Raw genomic sequence first — 15,777 nt, forward strand, 5'->3', positions numbered from 1 at the left:
TTACTATAACTTTTTTTTGTGTGTGGTACTGGGGTTCCTGGAAGCCCTTCTACCTCTGGGCTACACTCCCAGACCTATTTTATATTTTTGTTTGGAAACGGTCTCTTAAGCCAGCACGGCTGGCTTCGAACCAGCGCGATCCTCCTGTCTCCGCCTCCCAGGTGCGGGGATGACAAGCGTGCGCCACCACGCGGGATTACTATAACTTTTTTACTTTATAAACTTTCCTACTTTTAGAAAAGCACCTTGATCCTTTTGTAATAACAGTTTGCCTGAAATGCAAATGCAACATAGAGCTGGACAAAATTTTCCCTTTCTATCTTTATTCTATAAGCTTTTCTTCATTTAAAAAAGTTTTTGATGCCGGGCGTGGTGGCGCACGCTCGTAATCCCCGCGTTCGGGAGGCAGAGACAGGAGGATCGTGCAGGTTCAAAGCCAGCTGCACTGGCTTAAGAGACCTTTTTTCCAAAAAAAAGTATAAAATAGGTGTGAGAGGGTAGCCCGGAGGTAGAAGGGCTTCCAGGAACCCCAGTACCACCAAAAAATAAAAAAAAGGTTTTAAGCCAGGTATGGTGGTACATGCCTATAATCCCAGGACTTGAAAAACTGAGACAGGAGGATCCCAGGTTTAACATCAGCCTCAACAACTTACCAAGATCCTGTTTCAAAATAAATAATTTAGAAGGGTTGTGGGTTAGCCTAGAGGCAAAATGGCTATGTGTGAAATCCCTAATACCAAAACAAAAATAGTTTTACTTTTTATTTTTATTATTATTTTTTTCAGTACTGGGGATGAAACCCAGGGGCATTCTACCTCTGAGCAACACCCTCAGCCCTATTTTTATTCTTTATTTTGAAACAAGATCTCACTGAGTTGCAGAGCCCCTTACTAGGTAGCTGAGGCTGTCCGCGGACCACGATCCTCCTGTTTCAGCCTCCCAAGTACTGGGATTATAAGCGTGTGCCATCACACCCGGCTATTTTTTTATTTTTTGAACTTCTCCATTTAAAAACTAAGACACGCCAGGCGTGGCGGCACATGCTTGTAATCCCCGGCCTTGGGAGGTGAAGATAGGAGGATCGCACAGGTTCAAAGCCAGCCGTGCTAGATTAAGAGACTCTGATTCCAAATAAAAATATATATTAAAAAAAAAGGTCTGGGAGTGTAGCCCAGAGATAGAAGGGTTTCCAGGAACCCCAGTACCACAAATAAATAAATAAATATACACTAAGACACACACACACACACACACACACACACACACGCCAAGACTACACAGGGGGCCAGGTCATCAGATTCACTCTCTCTCATCATCCTGATGAGAGACCCTCTCAGTCCTGTTATTATCTTTTGTGTGTGTGTGTGTGTGTGTGTGTGTGTGTGTGTGTGTGTGTGTTACTGGTGATGGAACCCAAGGGCACTGTACCTCCGAGCTACGCCCCCAGCCCTGTTTCTTTAGTCCTTTTATTTTTATTTATTTATTTATTTATTGTGGTACTGGGGTTCCTGGAAGCCCTTGTACCTCGGGCTACACTCCCAGACCTATTTTTACATTTTTTTATTTGGAAACAGGGTCTCCTAAGCCAGCATGTGCGGCTGGCTTCGAACCTGCGCGATCCTCCTGTCTCCGCCTCCCAAGCGCGGGGATTACAAGCGTGCGCCACCACGCCTGGCAGTCCTTTTATTTTTGAAACAGGGTCACCCTGAGTTGCGAAGTGCCTCGTGAAGTAGCTAAAGCTGTCTGCAAACCGCGATCCTCCAGTCTCCGCCTCCCCGATGCTGGGATTACAGCCTGCGCCACCACGGCCGGCCTCTGTCATCATCTCGTGGGACCACCTTCCTGCACGCAGTTCTTCAGCAGAGCACTGCCCGGTGGTACACGACTATGCTGTCACTAACCCAAGCAAATGACTAAGGCACCGAGGCACATTATAAACATTCACCAGCACCTTCTACATCATAGAGTCTGTGAATAAGACACGCACGCTTCCTGCTGGATTACAGCGAATATGCTAATTGGGAAGATAGCCAATAATCACACCACAACTAATGATCCAGCAACACCAAGATTCAAACTCGGGTCCGATGGACCTGAAAGTCCACTCTGTGTGTGTGTGCATGTGCGTGCGTGTGTGTGTGGGACTAAACCCAGGGGCATTCTACCTCTGAGCTCCACCCCCAGCCCTATTTTTGTTTTGAAACAGGAGCTTTCTCTACGTTGGTGGAAGTCTTACTACTTGCTGAGGCTATCCTCAAACCCGAGACCCTCCTGACTCAGCCTCCCAAGCGCTGGGATTGCAAGCGATGGCCGCCACACCTGGCCGAATGTACGTTTCTGACGGCAGCAGGATTCAGTGGCCACGCCATCCAAGATGCTGCACAAACGCAGAGCCGCTGGCTTCGATCCTGGCCCGTGCGGTCCTCCTGTGCTCTCACCGGAGAATCACAGTGGGAGGATGAGAGCATAAGGCGGTGAGGCAGCCCCCCCCCCCAGCATCAGTGGCATTGTTCCCAAAGAGTGTGTGTCTGAGCCCTCTGCCACCATTAGTGGCAGAAGTGAGTCACTTACAAATAAGACACGGGGCTTTATTCTAATTACATCCTGGGATTCAGAAATGCTCAGCGCCATTGTGAACGGGAGGGCAGCAGGTGACTGGGCTTGAATGGGCCGCTGCCAGGTATGGCTTTCAGACAAACGTCTTGGAGAAGGAGCAGTTACACTAATGCCCGGCCCGGATGCTAATGAGCAGCACTTACAATGGCATGCAATTCGGTGCCATTTGCACTACCTACTTTCCTTGTTCTTCTTCCTTGCTCAGCCTGTCCACCCTGGAATTAATCCTGAGAGGATGCTGATGAGGAAACTAAAGCCGGGGGGCATTTGGCTTTAAGGGATCTTTTTATTTTCTTTTTTTTTCTTTTGTGGCACTGGGGTGGGAACCCAGGGCCATTCTACCTCCAAGCTACACCCAGAGCCCTATCTTTTCATTCTTTATTTTGAAACTGGGTCTCACTGAGTTGCAGAGGGCCTCACTAAGTAGCTGAGGCTGTCCTCGAACCACGATCCTCCGGTCTCAGCCTCCAGGATGCTGGGATGACAAGCGTGCGCCACCACGCCCGCTCCAAGCTTGGATTCCAATCCTGAATTTTATTTTTTTCATTCCATCATTCTTTCTTTCAAGGGGGAAAAAAGAGTCAGAATTCTGGATGGGATATTCCTAACCTGGAAGGTGCACAAGATCTTAGGGGGCGCGGTGGTGCATGTCTGTAATCCCAGTACTTGGGAAGCTCAGACAGGATGATCGCAGGTTTGAGGACAGCCTCACCTCTCAGCAACCTGGGGAGACCCTGATTCAAAAGCAAAACATAAAAAGGGCCAGGGGTGTAGCTCGGAGGCACCACGAGAGACCAAATCTCCCAGGCGGAGCGTGTTCTCTTGGGACAGCTGCAGCTGGATCTTAGGGCACTCGGACCTGCCCTCTTCAGTCCCACAACCATCAAGAGCCCCCCCCCCCCCGCCCACACACACACACACACTTGTTTCTGAGGCACTAGGAAAACCATCCGCTCAAGTCTAGCCTGAAAGATGGGGCTCCTGTCCTGTCCTGTCCTGGGGCAGCTTTGCCAAAGTCCATCCTCAACTCCCTCGGTACTCTTCCCGAGATAAGAAAATATCTGAAAAGTGTCCCAAATTTGGGCTCTCTCTCAGACCAAGCCAGAGCATGACATCCAGCCCACAGCTTGCAGGAGGAAGGTTCGCTGTAACAGCGATGATAAAGGTAAGCACCACCAGTCCTGCCAGGCAACACAGCAGGGTGCAGGGCGTTGGCCTCAGTCTGCACGGAGTTTTCTGTTTAACTGCATAGACTTCACTGAGACTTCCAGGACGCACCTTAAATCTAAGCAGATCTGCTCCTATTCCACAGACAAGAAAGCAGAGACCTGCAGAGGCTGGTGACTCCCAGAAGCTCCGTGGTGGCAATAATAAATAAATGGCGCTTCTGTGTGTCATGTGGCACCCCGTCAGTGCATATGCGCATGAACGCAAATTTCTCAGCAGCCAGGTGAGGAAGGCACCACAGATATTCTCACTCCAAAGTGGAGAGATGGAGGAACAGCAACTTGCCCAGGACCTGGAGCCCTAAGAGTCAGCACTGGGATTTGAGCCCATGCAGGTCAGCTCCAGAAGCCAGTGTGGATCTCTTCGCTCTGCTTTGTCTTTGCTATGAACAGGCCGCATCGTCTCTACCAGGCACTCCCAGATTCCAAAAGCACAAAGGGAGAAAGTTCACCCACAGATGTCTGCTTGTCTGTCTGTCTGTCTGTCTGTCTCCACCTCTCGCTCTCTTTTTTCTTAGTACTGGAGACTGACTGAACCCAGTGTATCTTTCAGTTACACTCCCAGCCCCATTTTGTTTTTTGTTTTTAAACAGGGCCTTGCTGAGTTGCTGAAGGTCTCACTTTAAGTTGTTGAGGCTGCCCTAGGACCTGAGATCCTCCTGCCTCGGCTGCCCAGAGGCTGCTTTCTTTCTCAGCTGAGGGCCTGGGGCACCACTCCCATGTCAGGACGGCCCAAATGCCCCTGAGGGGAATCCCTTGGCAGGAAGCTCCGTCTGCCACCCAGTTCTAACATCACGGACAGACAGCAACCTGGCTGGCCACTCCCTGTCTCTACAACACTGGTCTACGTGCACACGGTAGGGCCACTCCCTGTCTCTGCACAACACTGGTCTACGTGCACACGGTAGGGCCACTCCCTGTCTCTACAACACTGGTCTACGTGCACACGGTAGGGCCACTCCCTGTCTCTGCACAACACTGGTCTACGTGCACACGGTATGGCCACTCCCTGTCTCTGCACAACACTGGTCTACGTGCACACGGTAGGGCCACTCCCTGTCTCTACAACACTGGTCTACGTGCACACGGTAGGGCCACTCCCTGTCTCTGCACAACACTGGTCTACGTGCACACGGTAGGGCCACTCCCTGTCTCTACAACACTGGTCTACGTGCACACGGTAGGGCCACTCCCTGTCTCTGCACAACACTGGTCTACGTGCACACGGTAGGGCCACTCCCTGTCTCTACAACACTGGTCTACGTGCACACGGTATGGCCACTCCCTGTCTCTGCACAACACTGGTCTACGTGCACACGGTAGGGCCACTCCCTGTCTACAACACTGGTCTACGTGCACACGGTAGGGCCACTCCCTGTCTCTGCACAACACTGGTCTACGTGCACACGGTAGGGCCACTCCCTGTCTCTACAACACTGGTCTACGTGCACACGGTAGGGCCACTCCCTGTCTCTGCACAACACTGGTCTACGTGCACACGGTAGGGCCACTCCCTGTCTCTACAACACTGGTCTACGTGCACACGGTATGGCCACTCCCTGTCTCTGCACAACACTGGTCTACTTACACCGGTATGGTCACTCCCTTCTCACTTCCACAAACTCTCCCCACCAGGGAAAGTGCCTCTTGGAGCAGCTAGGCAGCCTTGCATGTGAGGGTTCTGCAAGTTAGAGTCAGCAATAAATAAATGGCAGATTTATTCCGCTATTCTCTTAGGGCTCCTCGTGGTAAGTAAATACAGGGGTCTGAGCCTGACCTGGGGCCCTAAACCACTTAACTAGGGCGGGTGAGCCCCTGCTCAGCCTCGCCTTGAGTGTCCCCCCCCCACCACGTCCCTCCACCGAGCACTCTTAAGATATTCTCTTAGGGATGCTTGTGAGCGAAATCGTCCTCAATGCCAGCCTCACCCCCCCCCCCCAGAAGAGGCCTATGGGAGAGACCTCAAGGGTATTGGGGACCCTGTGCCCTGGCATCCCTCTCTTCAGCTTTGCTGCCGCAGCCGCAATCACAGAAGGGTCTAAGGTTCCCCCTGCCATCAGACTTTCATTGTTAATCTGGGTCAGGAAACAGCATTGCCACAGCCCAGCTGGGCAACCTCAGGCGGACTGCTGAAGCCCTCTGCGTTCTGGCAGACTAGCTGGCCAATAAGGCCAGAGACTGAGGCGCTTACCTTGCAAGGCTACTGTCTTACGTGACATCAGTGATGGTCTCTGCTGGCTGCTGTCTGTCTCTCTCCCCCTCCTCTCTCTCTCTCTCTCTCCCCCTCTCCCAGTCTGCACTGATTCTTGGCTGTCTCCGGGAAAGAAGCCAGGAGTAGGGCATTTAAGCCCTTCCCTGTCAGACCCCAACTCCCCATCCTTCATGACCTGGAGAACACGGTCCATCTGTGCTTCTGTCACAGAGATCCCCCACCCCCACCCCACCCCCACCCTTGGGTTCTCCAGGAGGCTTTCTTTCAGCCTGGGACCTAGCCAGCTCACAGGACTTCCTCTGGCGGTGGCTCGGGTCTGCCGCGGGAGCCCCCTGCTGGAGGACAGTGGTCCTGCCTGGAGCATCACTGCGCGGCCAGCTCCCAGTCTCGTGGGCACCACAGAGACCAGGAGAGGGATGGGGGTGCAGTGAGGTGGGATCTCCTGGGCCGGGCGGATCACCCAAAGCCAAAAGGGAGCCGCCGTGCTCCATCTCCTGCCACAAACCTCTTTCCAGATAAACCAAGAGCAACTTCCAGAAATTGGTCCCTCCTCTAACCAGAGCCCAGAAAGAGCAGCCCCTCGCGCCTACACCACGCAATCCACTTCCTCTCAGAACATCCAGTGTTCTCAAAGAATCCTTTCAGGTGGATTCCCAAAGGATCCTCTCCCAGGCTGTGGAGAGGAGGGCGCGTGGTGGTAGTGGGGATACAGCGAGGCGAGGCTGAGCCGGGGGTTAAGTGGTTTAGGGCCCCAGTTCCGGCTCAGACCCCCGTCTCTCCTTAGCAGCCGGGTCTCCTGGGTACCACTTTCCCTCCCCATCCTCGGCTTCCTCCTCTGCAAAATGGGTTTACCGGTATCCGGTCCCTCCGGTTACCTGGAGAACTGAAAGCGGTCGTGGATGCCCAGTGCCCGTCGCAGAAGATGCTCTGGACCCCTGGGCTGGGACCACCTCGGCATCCATCGCGCCCAGCCCAGGGCAGCTCAGGGGCGCTGCGCGCGCACCCTCCTGGAAAAGCCCTCCGGAAAGCCACAGGTGTCTGGGTGTCGGGGGCCACAAGCGCTGTGAGCTCAGCCACCCCTCCCAGGCCGCCTGCATCACGGGGTCCCCAGGCATCCCACCTCGTGCCGCCGGACGCGGGGGGTCCCAGGCCGGGGCGCGCAGCCTCGCCGGGCTCCTGCGCCCCGCTCCCGCCCACGCCCGCTGCCCAGCCGTTCTGAATCGACTCACCCGTGCGGCTCGGCTCCGCTCCGCTCCGGCTCCGGGAAAGTTTGGTGGCGCGGGTGGCCGTGCGGTGCGCCGCGGCGGGGGCGGGAGGGGGCGGAGCCGGCAGCCACCAGCTGGAGGCCAGGACCTGCGCCTGCACCCTGGGGCCCCCGCCCCCACCGCCCCCGCCTCGGCGGCTCCACGCCTGGGGTGGGCGAGGGTCCGAAGGTGGGCCCCACGCCCCCACCACCGCTGGCGCTCCCACAGAAGGACGGACAATCGAGGTGAAGTGGCAGAGGTCGAAATAGGGACGAGATGGTGTTTGGCAAAGTCAACCGCGGATGGACCCCTAGGGACAGAGCGGGATGCTGGGCTGGGCCCTGAGTAGGATGGACCGATGGGGACACTGCCCCTAGAGGTCTCATGGGGAACTACAGGGACCCCCAAGTCTAGATCCCTACCACTTGGCTCCTTCCTTAGCCCCTCCAGATAAACGGTTCGTTTCCTCCCTCCCTGCCTTTCTATGCTGGGGCTTGAACCCACGGCCTACACCAGTTAAAGGGTGTGCGGGGGCACCGGGGATTGACTCACTTCTACCTCCAGGCTACATCCTTAGCCCAATTTTACTTTTTTATTTTGAAACAGGGTCTCGTCAAGTTGCTGGGGACTGAACCCAACAGCAGTCGACCTCCAAAAGGACTGCACACTCAGTTCTTTTTGTTTTTTTATTGTGAAACATGGTCTTGCTGGGTTGCTGAAGCTGGTCTCAAACCTGCAATCCTCCTGTCTCAGCCTCCCAAGGACTGGGTTTACAAGTGTGCGCCACCACACCCAGCTCAGTCCACATTTCAAAATAGAATTATTTCAACTAGCCTGCACCGCCTTGAGTGGGAGGAATAGTGGGGTGGCTCCAGGTCCCCAGGAACCTCTGCCCCAGGGAGCTTGGATATTCTTACTGCTGCCTCCATTTACTGAGCTAAGCCAGAAAGGTAGGGCGAGCATCTCTCTCTCCTCCCTCTCCCTCTCCCTCTTCCTCCCTCTCTTCTCCCTGTTCCAGGAAAGCCCTGTTTGAACCTCTAAATGGCATGGCTTCAGATCCTACCTGAGCACTCCAGAGAGGACACGCTTTCTGAAGCTCAGAGGAAGAGGGTGTTTGACGGGGGGATGGGAGGACCAACGGGATATTCTAGCTCCTCCCAGAAAGGGCTGTTCTATGTGCAATGGTTACGGGGCCCCATGGAGCTAGGCTGCGGCTCATTTTCAGAGAGAGCGCATGGTGGGCGAGTGATTCCCTCCCTGTCCCCCGGGCCCATATCTGTAAAGTGGAGGTTAGTAAGAAGAGCCATCAGAGTGGCCCACTGTTCTATTCTAAGTGCTGCAGGTGCTGATGCTTTAGTTAAACCTTCCCATGCCACTGAGTGTGAAGGAGCCACCATCGAATCCTACTTGAGAGACAAGGAACCTGGAGCCCGGAGGAGTTGGATAACTTGCGCAGTTCGCGTACAGACCTGAGAATCTCCCCTTCACAGCTGGGCCCCACGGTCCAGGCTCACTCTATAAGCTTCATCTCCGTGGAACTGTTGGGAAGTCCACGATGTTATTACCAAGGTCTCAGTAAGTGCTCCACAGTGGTAGCTCTCAGACATCAGGCTGCGAGCATGGGGAGGCTTACAGGGCCATTATTAACGCCCAGAGACATGTGACTAGATCTGGGACAGTCGACAGGTGGTCACCAACTCTGGCTGTTAGAACTGGAGAAGCCAGGGCTCCCTGTTCGGCTCTCTGAGTAGCCTCCTCTACTGTGCACAACTCCATAGTCAGGTCCCATCCTAAACCCACAGCAAGCTCTGCCTGCTCCCTGGTGATTCTCCAGGGCTGGTACACTCTACACCTTATCAGACCAATGCACCCTTTGGAACGGAGTCGGGCTCCAGGGTGACACCTGTTATAAACTCTCAAGGAAAGACATTTCCTCTGCACAGCTGTGAGGCTACGGGGTGGGGGCCACTCAGAAATGGCTGTGTCCACTTTCATCCCCTGTCTTTCCTGCCTGCAACTCAGCAAAGGCTCGTTTGCTTAGAATTCCTCTCCCAAGTTTCACTTCCTGGGCCACGTTGCTGCTCAACCCACAGTGATAGCATTCTTATCTTTTTTTTTTTTTTTGGCACTAGGGATGGAACCCAGGGGCATTCTACCTCCGAGCTACACCCCTAGCCCTATTTCTTTATTCTTTGTTTTGAAACAGGGTTTCACTGAGTTGCAAAGGGCTTCACTAAGTAGTAGCTGAGGCTGTCTGCGAGCTCAGATCCTTCTGTGTCAGCCTCCCAAATGCTGGGATTACAAGCATGCACCACCATGCCTGGCTGTGGTCTGCATTTTTATTTTTATTTTTTATTAATTTAATTTTTTTGCGGGTTTGGGGATGGAACCCATGGGCATTCAACCTCCAAGCTACACCCCCCCTGCCCTATGTTTTTATTCTTTATTTTGAAACAGGGTCTTACTAATTGCAGAGGGCCTCACTAAGTAGCTGAGGCTTTCCGTGAATCACGATCTTCCGGTTTTAGCCTCCTGAATGCTGGGATTACAAACGTGCGCCACCACACCTGGCTAAAAGTTTTAGTGTGTGTGTGTGTGTATGTGTGTGTGTGTGTGTGTGTGTGTGTGTGTGTGTGTGTGTTCTTAGCTTATTTTTTTTTAAAGGGGGTCTTTGTTTTGGTTTTTTTTGGACTGGGGATCAAACCCAGGGCAATGCACTTGCCAGGCAAGGGCTTTGCCACTGAGCTACATCCCAGCCCAGCATTTTAATTTTTATTTATTTTTTATTTTTTTGTGGTACTAGGGGTGGAACCCAGAGTCTTTCTACCTCCAGTCTATACTCCCAGACCTATTTTATACTTTATTTGGATACAGGGTGTCACTAAATTGCTGAAAGCCTCACTCAGTAGCTGAGGCTGATTTCGAACCTGCGCGATCCTCCTGTCTCCGCCTCCCAAGCGCGGGGATTACAAGCGTGCGCCACCACGCCCGGATGTGATCAGCATTTTTAGAAAGAGCACTTCAGGCATTTGTTTGAAGCCCATGGTGACCAGGGTATACATTGTTTTGCAGTGGTATGTAGAACCCATGTATATCATGAGGGTCAGTGTGTATGTGTCTATCATAACTGATATATATGTAAGGCATGATGTATATGCATGTATATAAATATATATGCACACGCGCACGCACACACACACACAGGTAACCCGGCCATGTGGAATAGGGGGCAGGAGAACACAACCAACAAACACCATACAGCTAACAGATGCAAAAACACCCAACCTCACGTCATAATGACTGACTGCCCCATCCGGAGGACGTCACACAGCTGAAAGGACCACTCTGCATGACAGCTCCTTGAGGTAGGGCTTCGCCATCCTACGCTGTAGACGAGGAAGCCGAGGCTCAAAGCGCCGGCTGGCAAGCCATCCTATGATCAGACAGGGAGCTGAGCCAGCTCTGGAGCCCAGATCAGCCCAGCTCACCACTCCCGCTCTGACTTCTGTACTTTGTGGAAAAAAGCAGGAGAAGGTGACAGGTCAGAGGCAAGGAGAAGACGGCAGATTGAAAACAGCTGCTCTGCCACTGGCTAGCCCTGTGTTGACTCTGCGGCTCCCAGCCTTAGTTTCCCCATCTGCACACCAGAAGAGAAGACTTATGCCTAGATTATGCCCGGCATTTTAGTGATAATTCCATTGGTTGCAGGTCACGTAAACCTAGTAAAAACCAACTTTAGTCAAAAAGGGTTCCTGAGCTGCAAACTACAGGACGCAGGTCTGGCTTGAGCAAAGAACATTCCAGAGGCTCAAAGGAGTTGTCAAGAATCTGTTTCCCTCTGACTCTTTTATTTTGTTTTTTTTTTTCCCCTGTGGTCCTGGGGATTGAACCCACGGGCATTCTACCTCTGAGCTATACCCCCAGACCCCTCCTTTTAAAAATGTTTTTATTTTGAAATAGGGTCTGGCTACATTACTAAGAGTCTTCCTACATTGCTGAGGCTGTCCTTGAACCTGAGATCCCCCTGTCTCAGTCTACCAAGCACTAGGAATACATGTATCCACCACCAGAGCTGACTCTTGACTGTTTTCTTTTAGTAGCAGGCTGAGGCTTTCCACAGGAAGACAGGAGCAGACGATAGACAAAAAGATCACCTCCTTCCCAATACTTCCAGCAAAAATCCCAGGACAGACTCCGTTGGCCTGGCCTGGGTCTTGTGCCCTGCCTTAAAACCACAGGCTTCTCTGATTGGGTGAGCCTGAGTCACATTCCTATCGGCTTAGGGGATAGAGTCAGCCACTCTTCAACTACTGGGACTAGAAGTGGGTAAAGACTGATACCTAAACAGGAAACTGGGGTGCTATTAGCAGAAGAATGTGACATTTGTGCGGGGCAGGCAAGAACACAGGAGTACTTTCCCTCACAGAGCTCATGATCGGGGTCGATGAACTCACATGCATGAAACACTCAGCCTAGTTAGTGCTTGGCTCTTATGGGTTCTCAGTAACTGGGTCCCCTCCCTTCCTTCCTCTGCTGCAAAACAGAAATCATGGCTCATCAAATCCAGGCCAGTTACTTCTTGTTCACATGGGGTAACAGAGGAAGGCCCAGAGAGAAGGAAGGTGCTCCAGAACCCATGTCCTCTGACAGGAATCCTCTGGACTTTTGTGCGGACCACTTTCAATTGCTCAGAAACCAAAGGAGTTATCTTAGCATATACACAGGGGCTCTGGATAATCACAAAGCCCTCAAGACCAGGAGGAAATGAATGCTACTTATGCTGGGTTCCCAGGCTGTACTTCAAACCGTGGCCTGGCAGGTCTGGGAGAGCGCCTGGTCGCTCTCCACCCATCATATCCTCAAGTTGGCCTGCTCCTCGGGGGACTGCACATTCTGAGAGACCCAAACATTATTTTTTAAATATAGTTACCCAAAGTAGGAAAAATGGCTTTTCTCTTGATTTATTTCCTGCTCAGTTTGTGAAAGTAGGCATGTGTGCTTCGGGACCAAAGTGGGCCAAGTGGCCAGCGTATAATTTAGAGTCAACGAGATTGGCTATAGATTTGAGGTCGGCCTAAGAAAAGTCCTCAAAGGCGTAGAGAGACCCTGTTTCAATATAAAAAATAAAATAGGGCTGGTGATACAGCTCAGAGGTAGAATGCCTCTAAGTTCAACCCTCAGTACCATGACACACGCACGTGCACACGCACACGTAATACCAGACTTTGCAGGCTAAGACAGGAGGACCACAAGTTCGAAGCCCAGGGTAGTGATGTTCCCCACTCTTCCCCCATCCGGAATCATAGAGCCTCCCCAAAATAAGTGAGCAGAACCAGGACTTTTACACTCAGCAACCCGCTCCCCACACACCACCAGGCCAGGATCCCCTTGGACACATACAATTGCTCTTACTGAAAACCCTCCAAAGCCGCCTCCTCTCACTTAGAAGTGTGTCCATATACTTCTCAGTGGCTAGGTCTGTGTCCCCCTCTGTCCCCCTCTGTGGCCCTGCAAATGCTCCAGGCCTTCACTCTGCAGTTCTCTGGGCCTGGCACACACGCCCGTGTCCTCATCCATCTTTGCTCTTTTGTTGCTGGCTGAAGAGCCCTTGCTGGAGGGAGGGCTGTCTACGCATCACACTTGCTGTCTCTTTGCTGTCTCATGTGGTCTTTACACCATCTGATATGATTATTACTCAAGGGCAGATCTTGTCCCCCCAGTGACTGGCCCACAGATGGTGAATGAACGAATGATTTGGACAGGTGAGGTCTTGCCCAGGGAAGGTCTTTAGAGGCAATTCTGCAGACGAGGAGGAGCTGATGAGCCCAGAGAAGGGCAGGAACTAACCGAACACATCCCAGAAACCGACACGAGACTCAGAACCCGGGACTCCTGGCTCCACAGTCAGCTCATCTTCTGACCCTGACTTCATCCTCCCCTGCCAGAGTGGGCACCAGAGCTTTGGTAATTTTTTTTTTCCCTCTGATGTGATTATCCCAGGGTAGAAAAAGTAGTGAACTGGAAGCTGGGTGGGTGGGGAGCTACGGTCTTGAGCTCTGAGATCAGATCCCATGGCCCGCAGCCGGCACACCGATGGCAATAGCTGGGCTGAGAGTGGGTTTACTGAATAAGAAAGCTAGGGCTCACGTGACGATGATAGGTGTTAGCACCGGGTAGTGGTGAGGAGCTCAGCATCCGGCAAGGCCTGCCTGACTTCAGATCTGGCTGCTCCACTCTCTAGCTGTCTTACACTTGAGTGCACATGGAGAAGGTGCTTGGCGCCCTGTGAGGTGGCTCGTCTCCAAGATGGTACCCAACGCCCCTCGCCTCCTGGCATTTACGTTCTTGTGTAGCCCACAAAAATTAGGGCTGGCCTGCGTGACCAACAGAATACCGCAGAGTGACCACACATCACTTCTGCATCTAGCTCATAAAACAGAGTGGGAGCTGGGTGTGGTGGCGCAGGGCAGTGATCCCAGCACTTGGGAGGCTGAGACAGAAGGATTGCAGGTTCCAGGCCCGCCTCAGCAACTTAGCAAGACCCTCACTCAGTAACTTAGCAAGACCCTGTTTCAAAATTTTTTACAAAAAGGGGCTGGAGGTTTTTCTTGGAAATAAAATGTCAATCCACAGTCCCTCTCCTCCCTACCCCCAAAGCAGAGTCTGCTTCTACTTTGGCGTCCTACGTCCCCCAGTGGGGTAGCCAGCTGCCACACCCTGAGGACACTCGGATGGCTCCTTGGTGGCTCCCTGGGAGAGGAGCCAAGGGCGCTCACCAACAGCCAGCACCAGCCCGGGGACAGGTGGGCCATTTGTAATCGGGTCCTTCAGCCAAATGGACGTTCCAGCCCCACCAGAGATCACTGGTCAGAAACTCCCGGCTAAGCTGCTCCTTGACATCTTAACTCCCCTAAGCTATGAGGAGCAATGACTGACTACTGTTTTAAGATGCTGAACTTTGGAGTGATTCACAATTCACAGCAGGGGTAACTGTAATTAACACATCATCCTCATCCTCATCAGTGTGTTGATTAGAGACTACGATGTGGGTTTTCTTTCTCTTTTTTTCTTGATAACTAGAGATTGAACTTAGGGGCATTCTGCCTCTGAGCTATACCCCCACCCTTTTTAATTTTTATTTTAAAATCTCAATGTTTTAAATCAATGTCTTGCTAAGTTGCTGAGGCTGGTCTTGAACCTGTGATCCTGCTGTCTCAGCCTCCCACATATAAGGATTACAGGCATGTGTCTCTGTGCGCAGCTTTATGACAGTTTTCATTTCACCCTTCAATAGTTCTATAAGATATGTACTCTTATCATTCCTGCTTTACAGGCAAGGGAACGGAGGCTCAGAGTAGTGAAGTCTCTCCCTGCAGTCTCTGAACATGAGGACTTTAAGATCAGCACTGAGAGTATGAAGTTCAGTGCACGGTTAGATATAGCCTGTCCCCTGAAGAGCTTGTGTTATCGGTGTTCAGAGTTGATGAGATTGAGTTATGCAGGTTGTGATATCATCAGTAAAAAATCTGTTGTGGTAGATTTACTAGTGGAAACCTAAGCAGGTGGGATGTGGCTGAAGAAGGGGGTCCCTAGGAGTGTGGCCTTGGGGACTCTGCTTCTGTCTTTGAGTCCCCATCTTGCTTGCTCTCTGGCTTCCAGCCTCTAGGAAGTGAGAGCAGAGCCTTGCTCCCTCTCTCTGCTTCCTGCCACCATGCCCCAAGCTCTGAAGACCCTGCCTGACGTGGACTGAACCTGAAGTCTCCCAAAACTGTGAGCAAATACATTATCCTTCCTCTAAGTTGTGAGGTCAGTTATTTTGTGTTCCATCAGTAAGAATGTTATTTTGTGTTACATCAGATATCCATGCAAAAATAAGGCTCTGGGATTCCAGGAGAGAGGAGAATCCGGGAGTCTGGTTCCGTAAGTTGGGATGGTGGAGAGAAAACTCCAAAGACAGAAAATGCCTCCTTTGCCCCTGAGCCCTGACTAAGCCACAGGGAGCTCAGTTGCTTATGAATCGTGTGTAGTATTCCCTGCAGAGAAACGCACACCAGCCTTTACAGTGATGAGAGAAGGGATGGCCTTTCATAACATCTGTCACTTGGCATCAACAAAGGCTAACACATCCCCAATCCTTTGGCATCTCACCCGGCAGGTAGGCATGGCACTGTGTTCCTCACAGACAGGGACGTGGAGGCTGGAGCAGTCGCTGTTTCAGTCAGCCTTCTCACCACTGGGACCAACTGCCTGCCGGCTCGGCTTAGAGGAAGGGAGATTCATTTGGGGAGGTTTCAGAGCTTTAGTCCATGTTAGGACATGGTTGCGGAACTCCAGGCAGGGTGTCGGAAAAGAGGGAGGAGGGGGAGGGGATGACAGACGACATATGTAGTTCCCAAGACCACATCCCCAGCGACCTACCTACTCCAGTCACACCCTACCTTCCATTCAAATGATTAACCCACCAAAGTATTTATCCACT

This window comes from Muscardinus avellanarius, assembly GCF_963383645.1.
Source record: "Muscardinus avellanarius genome assembly, chromosome: 22".
In the NCBI taxonomy this organism is placed as follows: domain Eukaryota; kingdom Metazoa; phylum Chordata; class Mammalia; order Rodentia; family Gliridae; genus Muscardinus; species Muscardinus avellanarius.